Source organism: Gorilla gorilla, chromosome 2 (assembly GCF_029281585.2).
Source record: "Gorilla gorilla gorilla isolate KB3781 chromosome 2, NHGRI_mGorGor1-v2.1_pri, whole genome shotgun sequence".
Lineage (NCBI taxonomy): Eukaryota > Metazoa > Chordata > Mammalia > Primates > Hominidae > Gorilla > Gorilla gorilla.
Genome location: NC_086017.1, coordinates 104657236 through 104671516, shown reverse-complemented (window position 1 = coordinate 104671516; position 14281 = coordinate 104657236). Strand labels below are relative to the sequence as shown.

Sequence of the window (14281 nt, the reverse complement as noted above, 5' to 3'; positions counted from 1 at the left end):
AAGTACAAATTTATATTAGCCATTTCTGTTTATAAAATTTCTCTCTTATCACATCATGTGATCATTTTCCACTCACCTCTGTCTCTTTGCTTCCTGAAGATTTTCTGCATCTACAATGAACAATAAGAACCACTTCCTTAACCTCTTCCTAGAAACTGAATTCTTTCAGCATGGAGTAGTGACAGGTTGACAGTCCTTCATCTGAAAATCCAAAATCTGAAATGCACCAAAACCTAAAACTTTTTGAGTGCCGACCTGATACCACAAGTGGAAAATGCTACACCTGAGCTCATGTGACAGGTCACAGGCAAAATGCTGTCAAAACTTAGTTCCATGCACAAAATTATTAAAAGTATTATATAAATTTACCTTCAGGCCTCGTGTATATAAACCATAAAAAATGCTTAGATTTGGATTCCATTCCCAAGATATCTCATTATATATATGCAAATATTACAAATTCTGAAAAATTTGAAATCTGTAACACTTCTGGTCCCAAGCATTTTGGATAAAGGATACTCAACCTGTACTTTGAATTTAGCTTTTAATCTGTTTTTATCACAAATGCTTGAAATTACTTACCATGGAGTAAAATGGATGATTCAAGAGGACGCTTCTTGTATCTCCTGAGATGTAGCATCGCCTCAGTGCACTGCTGAGTATACTCACTTTGAAGTGTGCCCTACATTTTGAGAGTTCAAATTCTTTGGAGATGACTTCCAAAGATTTATCTCTGGTTCTGATTTCTGTAGTGTTTTTTTTTTTTTTTTTTCTTTAAATCTGTACCTCTAGAGTATCCACAGTGCCTATCTGGGATTACAAAATTAACAAAGCCAGAAATTGTACATTTTATTAATTCTGGCAAGTCTGTTTTTTCTGTTGTGTTCTCTATTTTAAATAAAAGGATTATCCTTCACTTGAGTACTTTCTCTAAAAACCTCGTGCATGTGAAACTTCATGCTTCCTTCTTCCCTTGCTTCTCTCGTGTGTATACACACATATATATAAACACACATATAATTCAGCCATCAAGTCTTGTAAATACTACTACTATATTATTTGGGAATTTGTTTCTTTTTCTGAATTACCACTGTAGACCCCTTGTTTTAGGCTTATATTCACTCTTAACCTGAATTATTGCATTTGTCTCTTAAGTGTCTTTCTGCCTCAACTTTCTAATCACCTTGTCTTCATTCTCCTTTTTTGCCATTACGTACTTTTTGTAAACAAAGATTAAGTTGTTCTTGTACCTTAAAACCATCTTTGTGCGGCCAGGTGCAGTGGCTCATGCCTGTAATCCCAGTACTTTGGGAGGCCAAGGTGGGCGGATCAGAGGGTCAGGAGATCAAGACCCTCCTAGCTAACACGATGAAACCCCGTCTCTACTAACAATTACAAAAAATTAGCCGGGCATGGTGGCATGGGCCTGTAGTCCCAGCTACTCAGGAGGCTGAGGCAGGAGAATTGCACCCAGGAGGCGGAGCTTGCAGTGAGCCAAGATTGCATTACTTCACTCCAGCCTGGGCATCAGAGTGAGACTCCGTCTCAAAAAAACAAAACAAAAACAAAAAATACTGTCTTTGTTTTCTCACTGCCTAAAGGGGAAGTTCAACCTCATTTTATTTTTGTCTATGGGTTTTTTTTGTTTCTTTTTATGTACAATTTCTTTTATGCCTTCTATAGTTCAGCTACTCTAGATGGCACTTATTTTTCGAACACATTTGTTTGTGAAAAGATACTATAGGGCAAACATTGTGATAAGTGCAGAGAATAAAAAATGTGCCCCAAATTTTCTGCTCCCAAAGAGCTTCACTTTTAAGACTCCTTTGGTTTGGTCACTGCTATGGTTTGAAGATTTGTCTCCTGCAAAACTCATGTTGAAACTTAATCCCCAATGTGGCAGGATTGCGAGGTGGAGCCTTTAAGAGGTGATTGGGTCATGAGGTTTTGCCCTCACAAATGGATGAACACATTCATGGATTAATGGATGAATGATTAATGTGTTATCATGGGAGTGAGACTGGTGGCTTTATAAGGAGAGGAAGAGAGACCTCAGCCAGCACATTAACACGTTCAGCCCTCTTGCCATGCGATGCCCTGCATTGCCTTGAGAATTGGCATGGAGCCCCCACTGGCAAGAAGACTCTCATCAGATAGGAATGGCTCATTGACCTTGGACTTTCCAGCTTTCAAGACTGTAAGAAATAAATTCCTTAAAAAATTAATTACCCAGTTTCAAGTAATCTGTTATAAGCAACAGAAAATGAACTAAAACACAAAATTGGTACTGATACATGGGGTGTTGCTGATAATGAATAACTGAAAATGTGGAAGAAGCTTTGGAATTGGGTAATGGGCAGAGGCTGAAAGAATTTGGAGGAGCCTAGATTCTGGGGAGAGCCTAGAAGACCAGGGAATGTTTGGAACTCCTTAGAAACTGGTTAAGTAGTGGTGACCAGAATGCTTATAGAATTATGAACAAAAAGGCCATTCTGATGAAGTTTCAGGTGAAACTGAGGAACAAGGTGTTGGAAATTGGGGTAAAATCCATCCTTGTTGTAAATTGGAAAAGAACTTGGCTGAACCAGGTTCATGCCTGAGGGGTTTGTGGAAGACCAAACTTGAGAGTCATTAACTAGCATATCTGGCAAAATAAATTTCTAAGCAAAGTATAGAAGGAGCTGCATGGTTACTTTTGGCTCCTTACACTGAAATTCAGGAGTAAAGGAAGGATTTAAAGATACAATTCATAGTTAAAAGAAAAACAGAGTGGGAAGATTTAGAAAATTGAGACAGACCACATAAAGAGTCAAAAAGTGTGTTCAGGACAAGAGACAAAGAATGTAGCCCAGGGACCATTTGCTAAAGAGATTAGCATGGATAGGAGGGAGCCAGATGCTACTCCACAAGACAATGGAAGAAAGACCTCAAAGGCATTTCAGATATCTTTGAAACTGCTCCTTTCATAACAGGCTAAAATGTCTAGGAAGGCAAAATGTTTTTTGGGTACAGGCCTGGAGTGCCCTCCATAGGCTCCTGCACAGAGATCCCTTAGGTATATGCTCTCTATATTTCAGCACAGCACTCCTGGACCACCCAGCTGTGGCTCAGTTGACCCCAGGTGTGGCTTCACTAGGCACCACTCCAAAGGTACAAATCTTAATCCTCAGGGGCATTCACATGATGTTAATTCTTCAGGTCCACAGAATGCAAGAGCTGTGGAGGCATGACAGCTTCCACCTAATTTCAAAGAATGTATCAAACAGCCTGTGGGCCCAGGCAGAGACTTTTGCAGGGAAGGAGCCACCATAGAGAACCCCATACTAGGGCAATGACTTGGGGGAGCTGTAGGAGTGAAATTACCACTGAGATCTTAGAACTGTAGCACTACTAGGGTGCAACACCAGCCTGGAAGAGCTGAAGTGTGGGCTGAGCCATGGAAAGTCATGGAAGCAAGGCTGCCTGAGGACTTGTGGGTCCAACCCCTGTACCAGTATGCACAGAATGCTGGATATGGAGTCATGGGAGATTATTCTATAGCTTTATAATTTAATGTCTGAACTTTTGGTGCCCTCAGTCTTGTACTTGTCAGCCTCCATAACTGTAAGAAATACATTTCTTTTAAAAAATAGATTGCCTGGCTTCAAGTATTTTGTCATAAGTAACAGAAAAAAACTAATACAGTTGTGCTGTTTTCTCTGCATAAAATATAATTCTCTCAGTTTTGCCCTGATAAACTTCTATTTGTTATTTAAGTACCCATTGAATACTAATTCTGTGAAGTCTTTCTTTTTTACTCTAGGAAGAATGAATTATTCTGTCTATATTCTGGCCAAATATTTTTATGCTCTTGTACATTTTTGTTGTACTTCACAAAAATATTTATTTCTGACCATCTTCAACACTACTACTCTTGGCAAAGCCACTGACACCTTCCATCTTTACTGCTACAGTCTTTTTCTATCTGGTTGTTCTTTATCCTTATTTGCTTCTATCCATTCTCTTTACTGCAGCCAGAGTGATCTATCACCACTCTCCAGCAAAATCTCTTCAGTGGCTTTCTTGGCTCTTAGATGAGGATTAGCATTCTTAATTTAGTATCCTACTCTCCGCCTGGCCTGGCCTACATTAACAGCCTAATCTTATACTTTTTCCTTCCTTGTACTTTGCTCTCCATTCATTCTGGATGTTATTCAGTTTCTCAAAACAGCTGTTCATGGGACTTTAGCATATGTTAATTTCTCACTCTAGAAATCCACCATTCCCCTTTTAATTTTATTTAGCTCACCCTGACTCAGTCATCAAATCTTAGCTGAATCATCGTTTGTTCGAGGAGGTCTTTGCTGCCCTCCATGATAGACTGAGCACCTCATTACACACTTACATAACACTACATTCCTTTCCTTCACAGACTTACCCATTGTAATGATTATTTGTATTACTCCTTTATAAATATCCATCTACTCCACAAAATCATGTATACGATTAAAGCAGCCTTTTCTTTCACCTTGGATTCCAGTTCCCAGAAGAATGCACTCAATAAATATATCTTGAATGAATAGAATGTAATATATTATGTTATAGCAAGGTTGTAAGTGCCATCCTTGAGGTCACGGCCCATGGATCTCTCATACTGATATGCTCAGAATCTAACACAGAGCCTGAGTTGCAATAAAACATTGAATTCAGGGGGGTCCATTCAAAGACGGCCAAATAGGAACAGCTCTGGTCTGCAGCACCCAGCGTGATTGATGGAGAAAACAGGTGATTTCTGCATTTCCAACTGAGGTACCTGGTTCATCTCATTGGGACTGGTTAGAGAGTGGGTGCAGCCCACCGAGGGTGAGCTGAAGCAGGGCGGGGTGTCACCTCACCCAGGAAGTGCAAGGGGTTGGGGGATTTCCCTTTCCTAGCCAAGGGAAGCCATGACAGACTACCTGGAATACTGCGCTTTTCCAACTGTCTTAGCAAATGGCACACCAGGAGATTATATCTTGTGCTTGGCTTGGCTGCTCCCACACCCACGGAGCCTTGCTCACTGCTAGCTCAGCAGTCTGAGATTAACCTGTGAGGCAGCAGCCTGGCAGGGGGAGGGGTGTCCACCATTGCTGAGGCTTGAGTAGGTAAACAAAGCTGCCAGGAAGCTCAAACTGGGCGGAGCCCACTGCAGCTCACCAAGGCCTGCTGCCTCTGTAAACTCCACCTCTGGGGGCAGGGAATAGCTGAACAAAGGACTGCAGAAACTTCTGCAGGCTTAAACATCCCTGTCTGACAGCTCTCAAGAGAGCAGTGTTTCTCCCAGTGTGGTGTTAGAGCTCTGAGAACAGACAGACTGCCTCCTCAAGTGGGTCCCTGACCCCCATGTAGCCTAACTGGGAGACACCTCCCAGTAGGGGCCAACTGACACCTCATACAGGTGGGTGCCCTTCTGGGACGAAGTTTCCAGAGGAAAGATCAGGCAGCAATACTTACTGTTCTACAATATTTGCTGTTCTGCAGGCTCCACTGGTGATACCTAGGCAAACAGCATCTGGAGTGCACCTCCAGCAAACTCCAACAGACCTGCAGCTGAGGGACCTGACTGTTAGAAGGAAAACTAACAAACAGAAAGGAATAGCATCAACATCAATAAAAAGGACATCCACACCAAAACCCCATCTGTAGGTCACCAATATCAAAGACCAAAGTTAGATAAAACCATAAAGATGGGGAGAAACCAGAGCAGAAAAGCTGAAAATTCTAAAAACCACAGCACCTCTTCTCCTCTAAAGGGTTGCAGCTACTCGTCAGCAACAGAACAAAGCTGGATGGAGAATGACTTTGACAAGTTGAGAGAAGAAGGCTTCAGATGATCAGTAATAACAAACTTCTCTGAGCTAAAGGAGGATGTTTGAACCCATCACAAGCAAGCTAAAAACCTTGAAAAAAGATTAGACGAATAGCTAACTAGAATAGTGTAGAGAAGACCTTAAATGACCTGATGGAGCTGAAAACAACTTCATGAGAACTATGTGATGCATGCACAAGCTTAATAGCTGATTCAATCAAGTGGAAGAAAGGGTATCAGTGATTGAAGATCAAATTAATGAAATAAAGCAAGAAGACAAGTTTAGAGAAAAAAGAGTAAAAAGAAACAAACAAAGCCTCCAACAAATATGGGACTATGTGAAAAGACCAAATCTACATTTGATTGGTTTACCTGAAAGTGACAGGGAGAATGGAACCAAGTTGGAAAATATACCTCAGGATATTATCCAGGAGACCTTCCCCAACCTAGAAGGCAGGCTAACATTCAAATTCAGGAAATAAAGAGTACACCACAAAGGTACTCCTTCAGAAGGGCAACCCCAAGACACATAATTGTCAGATTCACCAAGGTTGAAATGAAGGAAAAAGTGTTAAGGCAGCCAGAGAGAAAGGTTGGGTTACCCACAAAGGGAAGCCCACCAGACTAACAGCGGATCTCTTGGCAGAAACCCTACAAGCCAGAAGAGAGTGGGGACCAATATTCAACATTCTTAAAGAAAATAATTTTCAACCCAGAATTTCATATCCAGCCAAACTAAGCTTCATAAGTGAAGGAGAAATAAAATCTTTTACAAATAAGCAAATGCTGAGAGATTTTGTCACCACCAAACCCGCCTTACAAGAGCTCCTGAAGGAAGCACTAAACATAGAAGGAACAATCAGTACCAGCCGTTGCAAAAACATGCCAAATTGTAAAGACCATCGATGGGAGGAAGAAAATGCATCAACTAATGGAGAAAATAACGAGCTAATATCCTAATGACAGGATCAAATTCACACATAACAATATTAACCTTAAATGTAAATGGCCTAAATGCCCCAATTAAAAGACACAGACTGGCAAATTGGATAAAGAGTCAAGACCCATCAGTGTGCTGTATTCAGGAGACTCATCTCACATGCAAAGACACACGTAGGTTAATAATAAAGGGATGGAGGAAGATCTACCAAGCAAACAGAAAGCCAAAAAAAAAAAAAAAAAAAAAAAACAGGAGTTGCAAACCTAGTCTCTGATAAAACAGACTTTAAACCAACAAAGATCAAAAAGAGACCAAGATGGCCATTAAGTAATGGTAGAGGGATCAATTCAACAACAAGAGCTAACTATCCTAAATATATATGCACCCAATACAGGAGCACCCAGATTCATAAAGCAAGTCCTTAAGGACCTACAAAGAGACTTAGACTCCCCCACAATAATAATGGGAGATTTTAACACCCCACTGTCAATATTAGACAGATCAATGAGGTAGAAGGTTAATAAGGATATCCAGGACTTGTACTCAGCTCTGAACCAAGTGGACCTAATAGACATCTACAGAACTCTCCACTCCAAATCAACAGAGTATAAATTCTTCTTAGCACCACATTGCACTTATTCCAAAATTTACCACATAGTAAAGCATTCCTCAGCAAATGTAAAAGAACAGAAATCACAACAAACTATCTCTCAGACCACAGTGCAATCAAATTAGAACTCAGGATTAAGAAATTCACTCAAAACCACACAGCTACGTGGAAACTGAACAACCTGCTCCTGAATGACTACTGGGTAAACAACAAAATGAAGGCAGAAATAAAGATGTTCTTTGAAACCAATGAGAACAAAGACACAACATACCAGAATCTCTGGGATGCATTCAAAGCAGTGTGTAGAGGGAAATTTATAGCACTAAATGCCCACAAGAGAAAGCAGGAAAGATAAAACATCGATACCCTAACATCACAATTAAAAGAACTAGAGAAGCAAGAGCAAACACATTCAAAAGTGAGCAGAAGGCAAGAAATAACAAAGACCAGAGCAGAACTGAAGGATATGGGGACACAAAAAACCCTTCAAAAAAGCAGTGAATTCAGGAGCTAGTTTTTTGAGAAGATCAACAAAATTTATAGACCACTAGCAAGACTAAAAAAGAAGAAAAGAGAGAAGAATCAAATAGATGCAATAAAAAATGATAAAGGGGATATCACCATTGATCCCACAGAAATAGAAACTACCATCAGAGAATACTATAAACACCTCTATGCAAATAAACTAGAAAATCTAGAAGAAATGGATAAATCCCTCGACACGTACACTCCCCACAAGACTAAATCAAGAAGAAGTTGAATCTCTGAATAGACCAATAATAGGCTCTGAAATTGAAGCAATAATTATTAGCCTAGCAACCAAAAAAAGTCCAGAACCAGATCGATTCACAGCCAAATTCTACCATAGGTACAAAGAGGAGCTGGTACCATTCCTTCTGAAACTATCCCAATCAATAGAAAAAGAGGAAATCCTTCCTAACTCATTTTATGAGGCCAGCATCATCCTGATACCAAAGCCTGGCAGAGACACAACAAAAAAAGAGAATTTTAGACCAGCATCCCTGATGAACATCGATGTGAAAATCCTCAATAAAACACTGGCAAACAAAATCCAGCAGCACATCAAAAAACTTATCCACCATGATCAAGTGGGCTTCATCCCTGGGATTCAAGGCTGGTTCAATGTATGCAAATCAATAAATGTAATCCATCACATAAACAGAACCAATGACAAAAACAACATGTTTATCTCAATAGATGCAGAAAAGGCCTTTGACAAAATTCAACAGCCCTTCATGCTAAAAACTCTCAAAAAACCAGGTATCAATGGAACGTATCTCAAAATAATAGCAGCCAATTATGACAAACCCACAGCCAATATCATACTGAATGGGCAAAAACTGGAAGCATTCCCTTTGAAAACCAGCACAAGACAAGGATGCCTTCTGCCACCTCTTCTATTCAACATAGTGTTGGAAGTTCTGGCCAGGGCAATCAGGCAAGAAAAAGAAATAAAGGATATTCAATTAGGAAAAGAGGAAGTCAAATTGACCCTGTTTGCAGATGACATGATTGTATATTTAGAAAACCCCATTGTCTCAGCCCAAAATCTCTTTAAGCTGATAAGCAACTTCAGCAAAGTCTCAGGATACAAAATCAATGTGCAAAAATCACAAACATTCTTATACACCAATAACAGACAAACAGAGAGCCAAATCATGAGTGAACTCCCATTCACAATTGCTTCAAAGATAATAAAATACCTAGGAATCCAACTTACAAGGGATGTGAAGGACCTCCTCAAGGAGAACTACAAACCTCCGCTCATTGAAATAAAAGAGGACACAAACAAATGGAAGAACATTCCATGTTCATGGATAGGAAGAATCAATGTTGTGAAAATGGCCATACTGCCCAAGGTAATTTATAGATTCAATGCCATCCCCATCAAGGTACCAATGACTTTCTTCACAGAATTAGAAAAAACTACTTTAAAGTTCATATCAAACCAAAAAGGAACCACATTGCCAAGACAATCCGAAGCAAAAAGAACAAAGCTGGAAGCATCATGCTACCTGACTTCAAACTATACTACAAGGCTACAGTAACCAAAACAGCATGGTCCTGGTACCAAAACAGAGATATAGACCAATGGAACAGAACAGAGGCCTCAGAAATAACACCATACAGCTACAACCATCTGATCTTTGACAAACCTGACAAAAACAAGAAATGGGCAAAGGAGTCCCTATTTAATAAATGATGCTGGGAAAACTGGCTAGCCATATGTAGAAAGCTGAAACTGGATCCCTTCCTTACACCTTATACAAAAATTAGTTCAAGATTGATTAAAGACTTAAATGTTAGACCTAAAACCCTAAACACCCTAGAAGAAAACCTAGGCAATACCATTCAGGACATAGGCATGGGCAAGGACTTCATGTCTAAAACACCAAAAGCGATGACAACAAAAGCCAAAATTGACAAATGGGATCTAATTAAACTAAAGAGCTTCTGCACAGCAAATGAAACTCCCATCAGAGTGAACAGGTAACCTACAGAATGGGAGAAAATTTTTGCAATCTACCCATCTGACAAAGGGCTAATATCCAGAATCTACAAAGAACTTCAACAAATTTACAAGAAAAAAACAAACAACCTCATCAAAAAGTGGGCAAAGGATATGAACAGACACTTCTCAAAAAAAAGACATTTATGCAGCCAACAGACACATGATCAAATGCTCATCATCACTGGCCAACAGAGAAATGCAAATCAAAACCACAGTGAGATACCATCTCACACCAGTTAAAATGGTGATCATTAAAAAGTCAGGAAACAATAGATGCTGGAGAGAATGTGGAGTAATAGGAACACTTTTACACTGTTGGTGGGACTGTAAATTAGTTCAACCATTGTGGAAGACAATGTGGCGATTCCTCTAGGATCTAGAACCAGAAATACCGTTTGACTCAGTGATCCTGTTACTGGGTATATACCCAAAGATTATAAATCATGCTACTATAAAGACACATGCACACGTATGTTTATTGTGGCACTATTCACAATAGCAAAGACTTGGAACCAACCCAAATGTCCAACAGTGATAGACTGGATTAAGAAAATGTGACATATATACACCATAGAATACTATGAAGCCATAAAAAATGATGAATTCATGTCCTTTGTAGGGATATGGATGAAGCTGGAAACCATCATTCTCAGCAAACTATCACAAGGACAGAAAAGCAAACACCATATGTTCTCACTCATAGGTGGGAATTGAACAGTGAGAACACTTGGACAGTGTGGGGAACATCACACACGGGGGACTGTCGTGGGGTAGGGAGCTGGGGGAGGGATAGTATTAGAAGAAATACCTAATGCAAATGATGAGTTAATGAGCACAGCAAACCAACATGGCACATGTATACCTGTGTAACAAACCTGCACGTTGTGCACATGTACCCTGGAACTTAAAATATAATAATAATAATAACAATAAAAAGAACAAAAACATCGAATTCCAGCATACTGAACTGAAATAGATTTTAATTAGGGAACACAATCATGAACGTAAAGTCAGTGACAGATGCATGGTGTTTGGGAATTTGTGTATATGGTCCAAATTCACCAATTAAAGTAGAAATAATAACTTTGTGATATGGATCATAATTAAATTTTATATTATTTTCACTAATCTATATGATGTCTTAATTCATCTGAACAGTTTAAAATGTGTATTTTTTGTGATTTTCCATAAGGTAGTAATTTTTCTACTGTTTATTCTTAAGTAGTAATCTCTGATTCAAAGCTTCAATGAGACAGAGTCATTTTAATTTCTGTTTTTTGTCAAGGACAATCAAGAACTCTTCTCCACTTTATATCTGTGGCTTAAGTTATAACCAGGTAGGATTATTTTTAAATAAAATAATCACAATGGAGTGACAGGTCATTTGGTATATTCTGCTGTGTGTTGCCTAATTGCATTTAATTCATTGTAGAGACAAGAACGCTTAAGCTTGTTTGAAATTTATCACATGGATCCAGGTGAAGGCTCATAACTTCCTGCAGAGAACATTTCTGCACATTCTGAGAAACTAGACAGGGCATGACATGGGACAATGTCCACATGTGATATGTCCTTCACTCTTCATGAATCCCTTTCATTAGCACCATGGGCTTGATGGGGAGGAACTTCTCAGAGAGAAAGAAGTAAAGCTGAGGCAGCTGACGCAGTAGACCGAGCACTGGCTTAGAAACAGAGTTGTTCATTGACACACTGAGAGAAAGAGCTAACACAGATGACAGCTTAAGATGGTATAGCAGTGTGGAAATGACCTGGGCTCTGGTGACAAAGATCTAGTTTTCCCTTCCAGCTGATTAGCTGTGAGTGAGCTATTATTCTTTAAGTTTCAGCTTTGGAATATTTAAAACAGGAATAATATCCACATCAAAGTATCAATGTGACATGTAAATGAGCTATGGCATGTAGAGATTTAAATACAGGGCTTAATATATAATAGGTATTAGGTAAAAAACTTACCTTTTAAATAGTAATAATATTATATTTAATCATAATAGTAAAAACACTCTCTTAAATTATTTTAACCAATAAAACTCCCAATGGCCAAGTTAACATTGTACTCCTCAATAAATGGTGTAATTGTTAATCATTTTTTAAAATGTCACATTGAGTTTAAACTCTTTCTATTCTCAAAGACAAATACACTCTTGGCTCAGGAAATGCCTCTGTGTCAGCTAGGGTTTTTCTCACTTTTTTCTCCAAGGTCAAATAATAAGGCTCTCTTTGCAGATACTCCCTGTAGCCTGAACTTGGGTGGCTATGTACAATACCGAGTGCCATACCTTGAGCCAAACCATGCACCTTTTCTTTTAAAGGAGAAGGAAACTTCCGAAAGTGGTGGGACTTGGCAGTCATTTGTATACTGTATAATTCTACTAATTTTTATCAGTATCATTACACTTTCTATCAATAAAATGAGTCAACGATATTTACTTTTATTCCACACAAATGGGACTAGAAATAATCTGGCTTATCACTATAAAGAGTTTTGTAATCTTTAGAGTTATGTAGTAATCTTTCTTTTCTATTAAAGTTTATTGAAATACATTTATTTTACATAAAACTTTATTTTCAAATTCTTAAAAAGGTTTTGAAAAGTTACTATATTAAATGAAAGGAAATCATGAATCGAAACAGAAGAGCTAGATTGAGAGCTATGGTTAAGTGCCATAAAGCAGAGATGTGTGTGCAGAGACAAAAATAAAACAGACGTGAAGGAAGAAACAGAGCAGCCATGAGGCTCCAGTGGCCTGGAGAGACAGAGAGATGATTTGGTTTCAGTTTTTCAAGGGGGATTGGCTGCTCATATTGCTCTTTGTTTGTATGACATAATCTTTGTCTTAGGTTGGGTTCCCCAATCTAAGGAAATGCTAAACAAGGCATCTGAAAGATACTCTTGGCCGGGTGTGGTGGCTCACGCCTGTAATCCCAGCACTTTGGGAGGCCAAGGTGGGCCGATCACGAGGTCAGGAGATAGAGATCACCCTGGCTAACACGGTGAAACCCCGTCTCTACTAAAAATAAAAAAAAATTAGCCGGGCGTGGTGGTGGGCCCTGTGGTCCCAGCTACTCAGGAGGCTGAGGCAGGAGAATGGCCTGAACCCAGCAGGCAGAGCTTGCAGTGAGCCGAGATCACTCCACTGCACTCCAGCCTGGGTGACAGAGCGAGACTCCGTCTCAAAAAAAAAAAAAAAAAAGTTACTCTTTGTGTTAGATCAGTTTCTTCAAAATAAGGAGATATTAGGCTAGGGATTCATATGCAAGTAATTTATTAAAGAAGTGTTCCGGGTTAAATTGGCAAGGGAATGAGGGAAGGAGGGGAGGGAAGCTAAGAAGCCAGGGTACCACTTCAAGTAGGGGTGATGCCAGTCTGATTCAGCAGGGAATTTTGGAATGTAAGTTACAAGACACTGTTTGTCCTGACAAAGGCAAGGGAACTGGGCTTTCATACTCCCACACCAATGAGTCATTAGCTTGTGACCATCTTGGGAGGCATGGTAGTTGCAAATTCCAAGCATTTCCTGTTCTCTGCTTATGCTGGCAGAGATGCTTCACTAGCTCAAGGCTTCAAAGAGGATGGCTGGAGTGGCATCCAGAACTGTGGCAGAATAAATTTTTTTTATGCCGCGAAGTTTGTGGTAATGTGTTACAGTCACCATGGGAATCACACAGCGACCATGCCTTTTTATTAAAGAATCAGCAGGCAAAAAACTGCTTTCTCAAATTGCTCACAACTTTCTAAATGCTTCATCTCAAATTCCATACCAAATTCCATCATGATTTTTAGATCTTTTTTTAAATATTAATAAATTTTTAGAACGTGTCATCCTTGCACAGGGGCCACACTAATCTCTGTATCATTCTAATTTTAGTATATGCACTGCCAAGGCAAACACTAAATCATTCTTTGAGTAGCACTATACCCTTATATCTACAGAATGCATACCTTTTTTTTGCATAAACTATCTCAAATGAGTTTCTGTACCTGCAGTCAAAAGAATATTGACTAAGATTGCTTCCATTCTTCCTTCTCCCTAGAAAACAGACTTGTATTTATGAAGCTGACCAGTGCTTCTTCCTTGATGTTGCCTGTAGCTAGATCTTCTGGTTGTCCATCATATCTTCATGAGGGTTAAAAATTTAGGACACTTTCATTCGTAGCCCTATCATAAGCAACTTCCAAGACACTCGTGTTGAACCATATCTAATAATGGTGACTAAATTCAATTTTTCCCGGATTGGCAGGCAATTAAATAATGTGTAGACTGGTCTTAATCGTGGACCTATCTCTTTTCATTATTAAGTCTTTTAAGAGTGTCAAAATTTGGCTAGGCTTCTACCTGTTTTAATATGTCT

General features: G+C 39.3%; 1 pseudogene; it reads right to left on the bottom strand.

The window, feature by feature from the left end:
* Positions 1-13722: 13722 nt before the first annotated feature.
* LOC115934141 (uncharacterized) lies at positions 13723-13821 on the bottom strand (annotated as a pseudogene).
* Positions 13822-14281: the final 460 nt, after the last annotated feature.